Genomic DNA, 13,844 nt, shown 5'->3' with positions numbered 1-13,844 from the left:
TTTCTATAGTTTCTAAACAACCGTAGCCTCTACCCATTCGCCATTCCTTTCAGCCGCAGAGCTCCGGAGCTCACCAGGCTCAGATCCCCCTCTCTCTGAGTTTTTTTTTATTTTAACTGCGGCTTTACTCGCAGCCTTTGAAAGTTCACAGCCTGGCTTGGAGGCACAGAGAGGAAAATCAAACTGCTCAAGGCGGGCTTAGATCACAGGTGAAAACCCTCCGAAAAAAAGGGAAAAGAGAGAAAAATCTGATGTAAATTCAGGAGACACATTGCCTGCAGACGTGGCACAGAGTTGAAAGAGTATTTCTCAATTCCAGGCATCGTCTTAAAGATTGGATTACTCATTTCTTATTGTTTTGTGTTATCATGTTGAAGATTATGTCATTTCTCCTCCACTTTTAGGTTATCTCAGGAGGAGGACTTCAACAGAAGGTGGTGATAATTACAGGACTTGAGCCAAATAGGAAAATGATGAGGAGGGAAAGTTGTCCAGAGGTTATTTCAAGCATACAGTACACAGTCTATACCAACAATAGTGTAAGTGATATATCGTCTAATTAATGGTTCCAACTGCTCCCTAATTGCGGTGCCCCCTGACCTCACTGTTACCTCCTAGGAGCTTGACTCCGCCCCAAGGGCATCAGAGACACCCGCGCTGGTGAGGACACACTCGGTAACAGTCTCACACACACACACACACACACACACGTGCGCACGCACAGCGAGCTACCCCTGTGATCCCTGAATGTCAGGCTAAGGGCATCCAGAGGCCAGCGGTCCTCTCAGCGCGGCATACCAGGAGTTGATAAAGAGCATGAAAACACACAGTGGGCAGTTTAGCCACTATAATCTTGGGGATTACAGGTCAAAACGATTCCAGACACTGAAAAAAAAAATATTTGAGACACCCTTTGCTGCGGAGAATGAATATGATGTCTGCTGCCACATACTTTAGCCTTCTCTGTAGTTATACATCAAGTAAACCTTAAAAAAGTTTTAAAATTATGTTTTTGTGACTCCAAAGCTGACTTAAAAACATGTCTTTTTTTCTAGCATTCATTCATCCATACACAGAAGTAAAAAGTGGACATGTTGCCGTGTCATGGTATTAGCTTATAGCCTGTTAATGTTGATAACATGAGATGGGGGGCTCACTGGTCTCAGCCCAAACAGTCTGCTTCTAAAAACAAAACAGGCCATTTTTACTCTTAAATTGTATAAATGTGATGCAGCATGCTAACTAGTGAGCTTTCTAGAGGCTCATTGTCATGCCTAGCTTAGCATATAGACCACTTCATGTCACATATACACTAAAGAGTGGTGTGAATCTTCTCTGCCTCTCTACAAGACTAAAATTAGCGTCACAAGAAACAACCAGTATCTGCTAAAGGAGTATATATTAATAAACCTAAGGACAGACTGTATTTCTCATAAAGAGGAAGAATATTACTTTATATTCATTAAAGCAACGCACATGAAGACATTAAGAGCAATGTTTCAGATTGATTTGAATTAGAAAAAAAAAGGCTGGTGCTGAAAATCTAAATGTCTGTGTCCATTTTCAACCCCATTAGATATCACTGACTGATTACATTCTGCTGTTTATGAGAGCACTCAAGGGATTCAATGCATTAAACCATCCCTTCAAAACTTAATCTATCGCTTAATTAAAGTTGTCGAATGTGAAAACAGAACCAGCCTACTAAGAATTAACGCCAACCCTCCATTGTCCCTCCATCCCGAGCCGCGGACACTTGTGAACCGGCTAATGAAGACGTGTGAAGATACAGATTCAGGTCCATTTGCATGCAATTACAGCACATTGCTTAAACGCCATGAGCTGTCAGCATCCATGCGTCCACATATCCTGCATCTGCGGCTCTCCGGAGAATTAGGAACAACTCCCCATCAACCCCACCAACACCACCGCCCCCACCTCTGTTCGCCAAAGTCATTGCTCTGCCTCTGCAGTTTTGTGGCAAATGGCTGTAGTCCATTCAAACGTGTGAAATTGTAATCATAGCTGTCTGTGGATGGGTGTAATTAATGTGCTCTATCAGAGAGATTTTGATGGCCGGCGTGTGAGTATGCGGGGAGCCAAGCCAGCGAAGGACATCGGCTAAATGATGTGCTATTATATGGAGTGTTTGGTCATTTGTAATAGCATGCGGTGTGGAATGCATGATGAGCAAAGAGGAATGTCCTCGCGGCGCTATCATCATTGTGTTCATTAATTGCATTGTTGATGGTGGTTTGAAACACAGCAGGTCGGATATGATGAGTGTTTGTGCGACAGGAATATCTCACATACCAGGGAATTTACTTAAGAGCGTCTAATGGGAAATTTACCTGGCATGTTTTCCAACAACTTTTTCGGAGCAGTTTTGTCGCTCAACATCTCCCTCGGCGTCCACAGGATTGATAGATTTCACAATGCAGTCATTAGTCCAACGGATATTAGCTGATGTTGGATCAAACTGATGGTGTCAGTAAACAAAAGGCCGACTCAGAGATAAGAAGACGAAGACTGATCGGACGACACATGTACTGAAGCGTGTCCCATCCGTCTGCGTGTCAGACCCCCCTCTTCTCTCAGACAAATTAGGATTTGGAACATGGGGTGGGCGTCCAGAGACAGAATAAATACATCTCCTCTTTGTGATGGATTCATCACCCATGTGTGTACATATAAGGAACAAGCATTAGTGTCATGAGAGCTGAAGGGGGGACAGAGAGGATGAGAAGGATGAATGGAGGGTGGTGTATGTGTGTGTTGTAGCGGTTCATGAGAAATCATGACATGCTACAATTTGTTTGAACAAGTGTCATGAAGATAACAAATTTAAAGGGAGATCAAGTTGACTGCAGTCAGTTGTGTAATGTCTGTCATCTTCCATATGTAAATACATCCTGTCAATGAAGAAGTTACCAAGGGACTACTTTCTGTGGTGGATCAATACAACTTGGTTCTTGGGGCAGCATGATGCTGCATTTAAGATTGAGTCAAAATCAACTGCAACATGTGTTCCTGCAAACTGTGCTCACCTCTGTGGTGTCAAATATGCAAGCTCAGTTAAAGGTCCAAGTGTCAAAACCATAGACTGTTTAATAAATGGACGTAGTATCTGTGACGTCACCTATCTGTTTCTGAAGTGCTATCACTGGCAGGTGCCATATTGGAAATGCTGACCACCTGATCTAACTTCTGTTGAGCTGGAGTGAGGTAAAGAGGCAGGCCGCAACCCTGTGAAGACTTTGAGTTCCCACACATGGAGGATGATAAGGAGGATGATGAAGAAGAGGACTGTCTGAACCAGCTGCATCAACACTTGTAAGTAATTCTTGTTAGCTAAAAGTAAGTTGTGTCCTTTAATCCCAATGTCCTTCAGCTTAATATTACACCTAGCAGGCAGCTTGTGACTTACATTTGGATTCCATAACTGTGATAATCGGTTGTTGCATCAAAAATCATTACTGCCTGCTTAACAATACGTTTTCAACTTCAGTTATCGATTTCCTACATTTCCCAGAATGCCTTCAAAGGAGTTGTACTAGCTGTGTTCAGCAGTGAGCATCGTTAGTTCTAGTGATGGCAGCAGCAGCAGCAGCAGAGTGAGAGGTCCTCCAGTCCAGTAAAAAGTGAAAGTGAAGCCTGTGACTCAGAACATGTCTCTGGGCTGTGCTGCATGCTGCATCACAAAGGCTGCTCTCTGTGGAGACATTTTATCTCTGCCTCCCCTCTGATGTAGCTCTCTGTGTGTGTAATTGTTGAATGTTGGTGAAAAAAAAAAAATGATGAGAGAGGCCATTAGTCTTTGATTCTGAAGGACTGGCTCCCAAACCTGGCATTTACTGTTGATGTTGAGACTGAGTCAAAATGGGAAAAACGAAATCCTTCTTAGCTGTGCTTTGAATCTATTCATGTCTTTCCTGACGTGTAAGAAATTCAGCTTATATAGCATCTACCTCTTGATAATTGAAGTATTATCCTGCAGGATATGAGAGAAAGAATCTAAGTAAAATGTGATAACTCTTTCTAAATGCTGTTGATAGTCATGCATGTGTAAGCAGGATGTTAACTAGCATCATGGCGGTACAGTTTAGGAAATATTTGGTGTAAGGGGGTTGAATGGTTTGATGATAATACATCAATTAAGATAAATTAAAGGTTAAGAGACATCACAGAGACTACCATCATGTTCTTTTTATGAAACACTCAGGTCATGTGATGTGTTCACTGGCAAGAAATGGAATCACAGCTTCGACCTTCTATAGTTTTAGCACCAATTTGGTCTCCTCCATCGACTTGAGTACTTCCCCTTCGCAATGTTTCAGGCTTAAAGTTCGACATGTTATTCTCCTACATGCATACCAAAGCTTTTCACGTCAGAGAATTTAAAATAGAATGCATTGTTAAATTTTAAAGCAGTGTCAAATTAGGGCCGCCCATTATCAAGTTTCATTTGTTAGCATTTCATCGATAAAGATGTTTCCCATCAGGAAGTTTCTAAAGGAGCTAGGTCCCAACAACTGGTCAACATCAGCTTATTGTGGCTCTACTTTAAGTCGCTTGCTGCTTAAATGATGCTGCATAGTGTTAACATTGTAATGAATCAACAGGGGGTGTTTGGCTGCAGAGTAAATACTGTAATTTTCATACTTATAGTACATTATCTGATGGTGCTTAGGTTCTTTACTGAGACAGATTTAAATACAGAGCTGCTGCTTTTATTGTGTGTTTTCCCATCTTTGTTTTGGTACATTACTTTAATTAGGATACCTATATTGTACACAGTTATCAACACATGACAGGCAGAGCAATTTAGACTGAATCAGATAATGGTTTAATTTCTGACCATCAAAAGAGACGAAACAAAGCCGGAGTCGAACAAACTCCAACCGCTTCAGCTCAGGCTGTAACAAGTGACACGTACGGCAAAGGCAATTAGGATACCTGATCTCACTTCTGCTAATAAAGACAGTCTGCTGAGGGTATTTAGACGTCAGTGGGATTAGGGAGATCTTTGTCATGTAGATCTCTGAAACGGCCCCTGGCGTTGGAGATAAAATGAAGACGAATCCTTTAGTAGAGGAGGAAGAATAAAAAGCAGAGGGAAAGGGAGTGGAGGACACAGAGCTCTCAGCTAATGACAGGGCGACTCTGCATCACTGCACTGACTAATGAGCACTCCAACAAGGGGTGAGCGCCAAGACCAGTGCATGTGTGTGTGTGTGTGGCCTGGGCAGAAATATCCTATAGTATGTGTGCGTCGAGAAAAACTTACAAAGAAACACGAAGAGGAAAAAAAAAGGAGGGAAAGAAGGAGGGAGGAAGCTCTTAATAATTCACATGATATTGATTTTGCTACCTTACTTCCTGGCTCACTCCCACGCCCTGGGAGAGAGAGACCACCTGTGGGTTCCTACCTCCCCCACCTTTGAAAAAAGACGGTTAGACTTTATGCAAAGAAGACAAGATAATCAGCTTGATGACCTCGAGGAGTCTTTAAATTGCACCTGTATGGCAAAGAACAGCAGAAAAATGGGGGAATAAGAGCATCAAAGTGTCATTAGCTTGATGATAATTATGCGTGCCATGCTAGTAATCATTTAATATGCCACATTATGGGTTTAATGACATCTTAAGGTGTCAGAGATGAGAGCCTTTCGGTCATTTTTCCTCTGACTCTCTGTCTGTCATACTTTTCTGGCAGATGGCTGTACACTAATAAAATATGGTTGATTTATATTGGTTGTTTGTGTATAACACTGAAACAGGCAGACAGCTTGAGCAGAACCAGACTAATTACTAACACAAATAAACGGACTGACAGACTCTCATCTCTGACTTGACTCTTATGTATTGTTTGTCTCAAAAAAAAATGTGTCCTTGTCTTTAAATTCTATTTTTTTGGCAGATGGCTATCCCCAAATCAGTCTGGACCTGCTCAAGTTATCTGTCTATTAAGTTATCACAAATACAAACAACTACACCTCTACATGATTCTCTTTGAAGTATTATTCATAAAGAGCCAATATTACTCTAGTAATGAGAAACAGCAGCAAATAAAGACGTACTGAAACAGGCAGACAACTCAAGTAGGACCAGAATCGTTGTAGGAAAGCCATCTGCCAAAAAGGTTGAAGTGAGGGAGACAAACAGACAGACGGACTCTCATCTCCAACACTCTAAGATGTTATTATTGTATGTCTTTTTGTTGCAGATGGCTGTCCACCAGTGAGTTTGGTCCTGCTCACGTTGTCTGCCTGCTTTGGTAAGTTTTCCCTTGCTACTTTTTGCTCACTGTTAGATTCATGTTGGTTCTCTGTCTAAAGATTGCCACGTTGTTATTCATGATAACTTGATAATCAGATAACTTGAGCATACACACACTCAAAGGTGTACCGCCATCTGTCAAAAAGTAGGATAGGAATCATTGTGAGATTCTGCTCAAGTTTTTCTGCCTGCTAAAAGAAAGTTGGCTCCATGGAAAGATAGAGATATATTGGTTGTCATTTCTTGTTGTAATTAAAAATGGATTTATTCAAATGTATTGAGGTGAAACAAACCAAACAAGCATCGTATTCATCTGTTGAAAAGAAATCTACATCTCTTCTTTATCTTGTCTCATAACTCAGATGTTGAATCCGTTAGCCTGGTGGATGCATTCCTCTCACACATTAGAGCGGAGTTTAAGGAGGACTTAAGAAAGGTATCATTTGACTCAAGCATTAGCAGCTCCTCATTTCATCCACTCCTTAATCGCACAGGAAGAGATCAGGCAGGAGTTTTTCTTTTTTTGTTCACATCTTCCTCTAATGTAACAGAAGTGGAGCAGTCCAGCTCACTGACTTTGTTTCCTGATATTTATCGCCCCCTAGAGGGCGTACTGGATAAGACTTCAGCTGTGTTAGAGAGAGGGCCTTTTCAACAGTAGAGAGATCATTTCATGAAGATAAATGCAGCGTTACAGGGGAGTGTTTCTCAGAGTAACTCACATCGCAGGGGAGGGTTAACCAGGGCTATAGATAACTCTAATTACATTCAGACTGCAGCATATTTTGGACTAGTAATGCTCCTAAAAAATCAGAACACAAAGTTAAAGCTGCAAAATTTTCTTTCTTGCAGAGGAGTTAATACCAGTTTCCGTCATGGTTAATTTAGGTCTTTTATTTGAATCGTGTAAGATAAAGGGTTCAGCCTTAGCCCATAATTAAATGCTCAGATTTAAGTGGATAAAAAGGACACAAATTGACTTTTCACAGGCTTTTTAAACAGAAACACCTGAAGTCAATGTATATAATTTATACATGAATAGGTGCTCTAATTACGTTGTATGATGAACCTATGTAGCGGATGTGTGAGTCGCTGTAAAGGCTTGTTCTTTAGAATCCGTACATCTTTTTAAAAATGTATGAAAAGACTTAGAATCATAGATGAAATGGAAATGTGTCATTAAAATGGTAAGTATGCAAAGTTAATAACATTTTATCTACATTTAAAATTGACACGAAACTATAGAAACATAACAAAGTGCATGAATTGTATTACAGTGTGTTTAAATTTGCAGAAAGTTGTGTTATTAGCTCAACACTTTTTTTGATGAAATGTTAAATTTCTGTGTGACACATGGGGGCAAAATTAAAATTACTTATGACATCAATAATATAAATGTAAATATAGGATACTACATGCTCATTTTTTTGCATTATTTGTAGATATGATGTGATGACTTCCTCAAAATGTACTCAAAGGAAAACAGGGAAGATTTCATGTCAGGTAGCGGCTGCTTTCAGATCCAGGATTCTGGTACTGAGGACTGAGGCTATATCCTCAGTAGGTGATTGAAGCTTCTTTTTCTGCTACTACAACATTAATATTGAGAATGTATGTGAGCATTATAAGACAGAACAAATTACCCATAAACTTAGGCTCCAAATCTAAAATCATAAAGGTTAATAAAGAGGAAATGATTGCCTGAGTGCCGTTCATAACTGACCTATATTCTCTAATAACCAGTTTCTCTTATAACTCTCTCACATTCAGACAACCCCTCCTCTTTTTTATTAAAATAATCATAAAAACGGACTAAATGTTCTGTTTCTGCATTTCTGCCACTCCGTATTATATCTGGCTTCTTGCTCCTTTCTGTGCAGAGTGTGTTTTAACATTAATACACTGAAGGAGGCAAGTCGCCCAGAACAATGGAATAAGTTGTGATGTCATCAACTCAGCAGATACATGGTGTCCTCATCGCACAGATATCACGCTTTATTCTGAATGTTGGCAGAAGTTAGTCTATTATTATTATTATTATATGGAAAAGTTAAAAAATAGATAATTAAAAATGAATTAAATACATACAAAATAAGTAAATAAATAACAAAAAGTTAGAATAGATTTTTCAATAATAATTAGATTAAAATAAAACTAGTAGAAATAGATAGGAAGTGTCATCATGAACAGCAGCAAGAGTTTCTGCAAAGTAAGAACAAATAACACATTTACCATTTATGGTAGAATAACATTTCGTTCGTCATCTTGTGTCTGTTTCCAAAACAAATAGCCTCTCACAATAACAGTGACAGGTCACTTCTGGTACAGGAGAGACTTGGTGTACTTTGCAATAGAAAAAAAGGTGTGCAAATATCTGTATCCACCAAAATGAGTGGGAAAATATCAGCATTTCGGATATAAGTAGAAAGCTGATATCGTGCATCCCTCATATAATTTACACAATATTATAAAATGTGAAGGAGAAACAGATAAAGACTGTAGCAACCTTTCATGGTCAACAACTAATGTGTGCTTTTTACGTCTTAAAGGTGACCCTTCTTCTAGTGTAAAATAATGTCACTATTACACAACACTGTTACACACAGGGGGCGTGACCCAAGAGGAGGGGCTGGCTAAACGTAACACTAACAATATATTATCTTCAGATAATGCTCCAAATGATTCCAGAGATGCATAACATTTGTCTGCAAAAGATTTGTCTGAGTGTGTTTTAGTGTGTTGTTTAGGAAAGAGAGGCTTGGGGCCCCTGCAGAAACAAAAGGTTTAACAAGTGATGACTCCCTTCTTAATAACCTCCCTTTGTTTTAAAATACGCACCCTAAAAAGCACCTCTGTGTATTACTTTGGTTCTCAGTTGTGATGTAAAAACCTGTAACATCTAAATGTCTAGTGTTTAAATTTTGAAAATTAACATTTCACTTCATACATTCATTAAAATGTTAAATTAAGAGACATTAAAATGCTCTGAGTCATTTCATTTACTTTATTTTGAAGGAGAAGACTCAAAGAAATATGTTGAAGGCTGCTTGTGTCTTAAACATGCAGCATGCTGTAACAGTGAGAGTGCAGCAGGGATTTAGACATAAAAAATGTTAATTTAAGATTTAAAATTAACATTAAACAATGAAAATGTCAAATTTGCTCAGTTAAGGGAGGAACACATAAGAAAGAAAGCATGTAACTGCTGTTTGCAGAAGGCATGGGTTGTGTTCTTCTCATTCCTGCAGAAGGAGCGCCATCTGCTGGACAAATTACTCAACTTCACTCTAATAGTTCCCCCTCTTTTCAATTCAGCTTCATTCTTTCAACTTCTGATTCAACCTCGTCTTTCTTCAGCACCCTTAAAAATACATCCATTAATAACCCGCCCTCTGACTGTCCGAGCTCTGAGTGATGGACAGGCTGTTTTTCCTGAAGCAGACAAATGTGAAGAGGTTTATCACGCTAATATTAGCTGCATTGTTTTGTCACTTCTTCAACGTTTTGAAAGAACCCTTGACATATTCTATCTTACGTGCACCAAATCGCCCTTTCAGCTTTGTTCTCTCTCTGCTTTCATCACGTTAATTGATCACTTTTTTATGACTTGCGTTGAAATTAAAAAGCAGTGGGAAGCTTTAATGATTTTTTTATATGACATGCAGGGTGTGAGAGCAGAATGTGGTTGATGTGACAGTCAGACTGTAGGGTTTAAATCGGTGTTGTAATTCGATGAATATTGGTGTTTTATTGATAAAGTCAGGGAGGAAACTTGGCCATACCCTCCTTATAGAGTTTCTCTAGTAGTGTAGATGCATGAATATTTAAAACACAAAGAAGCAGGAGTTTATTTTCCACTTTAAGTCTGATGGAAAGTTGCAGCTATGCTTTTTAAAAACACAAAATTCACATAAAAATGAAAAACTGATGCTTTTAATGTCAAATATTAAACTCTGGACTCTACTCTTTCCTCATTTTGCAGAGTCCAATCCAAACTACACTCCCTGACCCGCCAGAGCTGGTATTGTGTTCCCTTTCACCTCCCAGACCCGCTTCGTTTGCCTGAAAGTGACTCCCGCCACCTCTCATGGATGGAAAGAGATCGTCCATGTGAGAGTTTGATGGACAGATGAGCTCCCAGCCTGAAAATGGAGACGCTACAAAGTGAGGTACAGTAAGCATTCTCCTTGAAATCTTTAACCCCTGGACACTTAAGACATAACGCAGCAGTATTAGTGACGGTAAACCTATAGCCCGTATAGAGTCAGTCTGCATAGGAGAGGGGGAGTCAGGTGAGCAGGTATGTAGTGCAGAGGAGGTTCAGTTTGTTCACTTTCACAGGGAAGTTTAATTTTTATTTTTTTTAATCAAATAAGGTATTATAACAAGGTATGTTCTTAACATGGCAGAAAAAAATAAGCAAACATAAATATATATATTTTGATAGAAGCATAAAATCAGATTAAGTTTGGTGGGGCTGCTTTGGGGCTCCACAACTTATGCTTGTCCTGGGGCCCTGAAGTGTGTTAATACACCCCTGTGTTTACTAAGCTTTCATGTAGACCCTATTCGTATTTGTTGTTTATTTTTGTCTGAGTTTGAATTTCTCACTACGTTGGTGTATTTTATTGATACACTCAGTAATTGTTGAGGAATAAGTCTTTTGCCCTTTGCTTTGACTCTCAGGTTTAACTTACGTGTTACTCTACCCAAGAAAAATGGCAACCCTAACTTTGGAGAAAACATAAATTACACATTATTAATATAATACATATAATATGCATAAATTATACAATTTGTGATATGAAAGGGTGCTGTTATGTTTTTGGGGTGGCTCTAAAACTTTGTCTTTTACAGCATCAACTTTTGAAAATAAAGGTATGATAACATGTACCATATATGGTATGTATCCTGAAAAAATATATACAAATACAGTTATATATTAATATACATTAATATACACTAGTGGGTGAGGGGGGTTTATGTTTGCCCTGGTGTCCCAAAATCAGTTGATTCACCCCTGTGCATACAATATACCGCTGTATCTGAATACCTCAAACATAAGCCTTTATTTTTATTGTTGTTTAATGTGTGTTAGCTTTAAAACTCTCATCCTGTGTTTGTTTGTTTCACTTATGTAGAAGATAAACTTTAAGTCTTTTCTTGTCAATCCCATATCCAAATACTGTAAAGTTATATTAATCCGCTGCTGTAGTCCCCAAGAAGTGCCTCTATTGTTGACATAAACACACTAATGTATTTATAACGACAACAACTACAGAGTTTGAACTTGAAATGTAAGTATATCCCACATGTGAACGCTCCTAAAAGCAAACACTGTCCGTTAATAGCTGAACAAACGCTCCCAGCGTCTATAAACCTGCACTGTAAAAGCAGTCTGATAGGCTATAACAGGCGCTGATACCTGTAAAGCTCCCCAGTGTGACAAATGTGTTTTTCTCAGCTCAGCTACTTTTGAGAGGAGGGGGGAAAAAAAGCTGCACGGCGTCTCTTAAGAGGCTCTCGGGAATCGAGCTTGAAGGGTTGGAGATAGAGTGAACTAACAGGGCACTTAGCCGCTATCTGTGGCTAAACAGGGCTACTGCAGGATCTTACTCTGGGCAGAATGCTGCGCTGGGATGTCTGACGGGAGCTCAGACCAGTGCTCATCCTCTAAGTGGTTTAGATCTCTGCAGACGTGACAAGGCCTCTCATCCCAACCGGGTCCTGGTCAGAGTCTAGGTTGCAGACACACACACTCAGACACACGTGAGATTCAGGCAGGTGTGTTCCTCTAAGGTTCCTCCTTTAGTTTCACTCTGCGCCCGCTCTTCGTCCTCTGGTTCTTTTATAGTTAATGACATGAAGTGATACTCTACTACACTGGCAGTGGGCCCAGGGTGACACCAGGTGTACTTTGACAAGGTGCGCTAAATGTTTGATTGAGACACAAGTCATATCATGAAATCAAGCTCGCCCTGAGCTGTGTCCTTACAGCAGAGGTCAGCTGACACCTGTGATTGTGTGTCCGCGCGGCCGGCCTTTTCAGACGACGTGAAAGTCGTGGCTCCTCTTTCAGGCGGCTCGCGTAACTCGGCTTATTGTGTTCCACCTCGAGAACAAGACTTGTAAATGATCGCAATTGATGAAATTAGGCCGGCGGAGATCCGGGTCAGATGTGTCAGACTGATCTCCGGGCATTTATCAGGGTGCTTGGTATGAGTCAAAGTTGGGTTCAAAGGCAAACTATAACTTCTACTGACTGACACAAGTCTTAATACAGAAGAGTCCCACTGGTTGTTGGATGGACGCCTGAAGGTCAGAATCTCCCCTTGACGTAACAACACCTTAGCACCGCAGATCTTTGGTTAGCTCTTATGCTGATGATGGTCACCTCTCTCCTATCTCATGTTTTTGGAGAACAATGACTTCCTTTCATTGTTCCATACCAGTTTACCTTTTCTGTTTTCCCTTTTAACTCATCTTTTCCATCTGTTTACTCACAAAAGCCTGTCTACTGACAGGTGTTGCTAGCTAGCATCCCCTATAAGGTACTTGCACTTAAGTTTGTCTATGTATGTATGTAAAAATAAACCAGACAGACATGAGAACAGTATTTATCTTCTCATTTTAAACTTATAGCAGTGATAAATAATGACATAGCCTGTAATTGTATCCCTCCTTTATATATCTATTCTAAACAATATGTTTTAAAAGAGCAGCCATCTATACATTTCCTAAAACATGGTACTATTTCAAATTTTAAGTGACTTTGTGGTGTTATATTTCCTACTTCTACAGCTCTACTCTCTTGAACATTTATATCTTTAGTTATCACACAGATTGGAAACTGTAGATATGAAAAATTAAGACCCACTTTACCTATTGGCAACACTGCATCAATAATAACAGTAATTTTATGTATGAATATAGTTTTAAAAATTCTTAACTGGGAAAATTCCCATTAAAAATATAGATTTACATATTCACTTTTTCTGTATTCTCATACCAGAAGATTACAAACTATTGAAATGTCAAAATATGTAGTTCTGGCTCTAATCTGTACCTAAAATTGAGACTAATTTAGTTTCACCACTGCTGTTCCGCAGCTGACTGTGACCTCTGACCCCTCTGTCTGCACCTCAAGTGCATACAAAGTCCCTTATTCCTTATTCCTAATGGACTCAAACTGTGATATGTAACATGAGACACTTTGTTGTATTTGACAAATATCACCAACAGAGGGCGACATATACTCATTGTTCTTCCATAAGATGATATCTCATACAGCAGATTTCTCTCTCCTCCCACTGGACGAAGCTGTTAGATCCCCTGTAAGCTCTGAGATTTACAATTCCAAGTCACCTGTAACGCCTGCTGTGCTTCCATTCCCAGCTAGATTATATCTTCCCACAAAGCCTTAGGTTTCACAGCCGGACACCTTGTGCTTAATGTAAACACTGGCAACCACTTCATTAAATATTTAGGGTGGCTCTACAGTGAGTCATCTATATCACCACCCGGAGAGTTCAGTCAGGACTGAAGCTCATTCAGAGTGCACGGCA

At 39.7% G+C, this 13,844-nt stretch overlaps 1 protein-coding gene across 6 annotated transcripts in view; it reads left to right on the top strand.

Moving 5' to 3' along the window:
• Positions 1-13,844, top strand: part of kcnh7 (potassium channel, voltage gated eag related subfamily H, member 7) — a 116,636-nt gene that overhangs the window by 24,094 nt on the left and 78,698 nt on the right. For 3 of the 6 annotated variants that reach the window (XM_034677630.1, XM_034677629.1, XM_034677628.1), the window contains exons 4-6: positions 3,156-3,333; positions 6,227-6,277; positions 10,262-10,448. The gene's annotated coding sequence lies outside the window, so the exon portion shown is untranslated. The remainder of the gene's footprint in view (positions 1-3,155; positions 3,334-6,226; positions 6,278-10,261; positions 10,449-13,844) is intronic. The other 3 variants (XM_034677624.1, XM_034677627.1, XM_034677625.1) reach the window with 3 other exon arrangements.

Source organism: Notolabrus celidotus, chromosome 24, assembly GCF_009762535.1.
Source record: "Notolabrus celidotus isolate fNotCel1 chromosome 24, fNotCel1.pri, whole genome shotgun sequence".
NCBI classification, from domain to species: Eukaryota; Metazoa; Chordata; class Actinopteri; order Labriformes; family Labridae; genus Notolabrus; species Notolabrus celidotus.
Note: the sequence above shows the minus strand (reverse complement) of the source record. Positions and strands in the feature narration are given on the sequence as shown.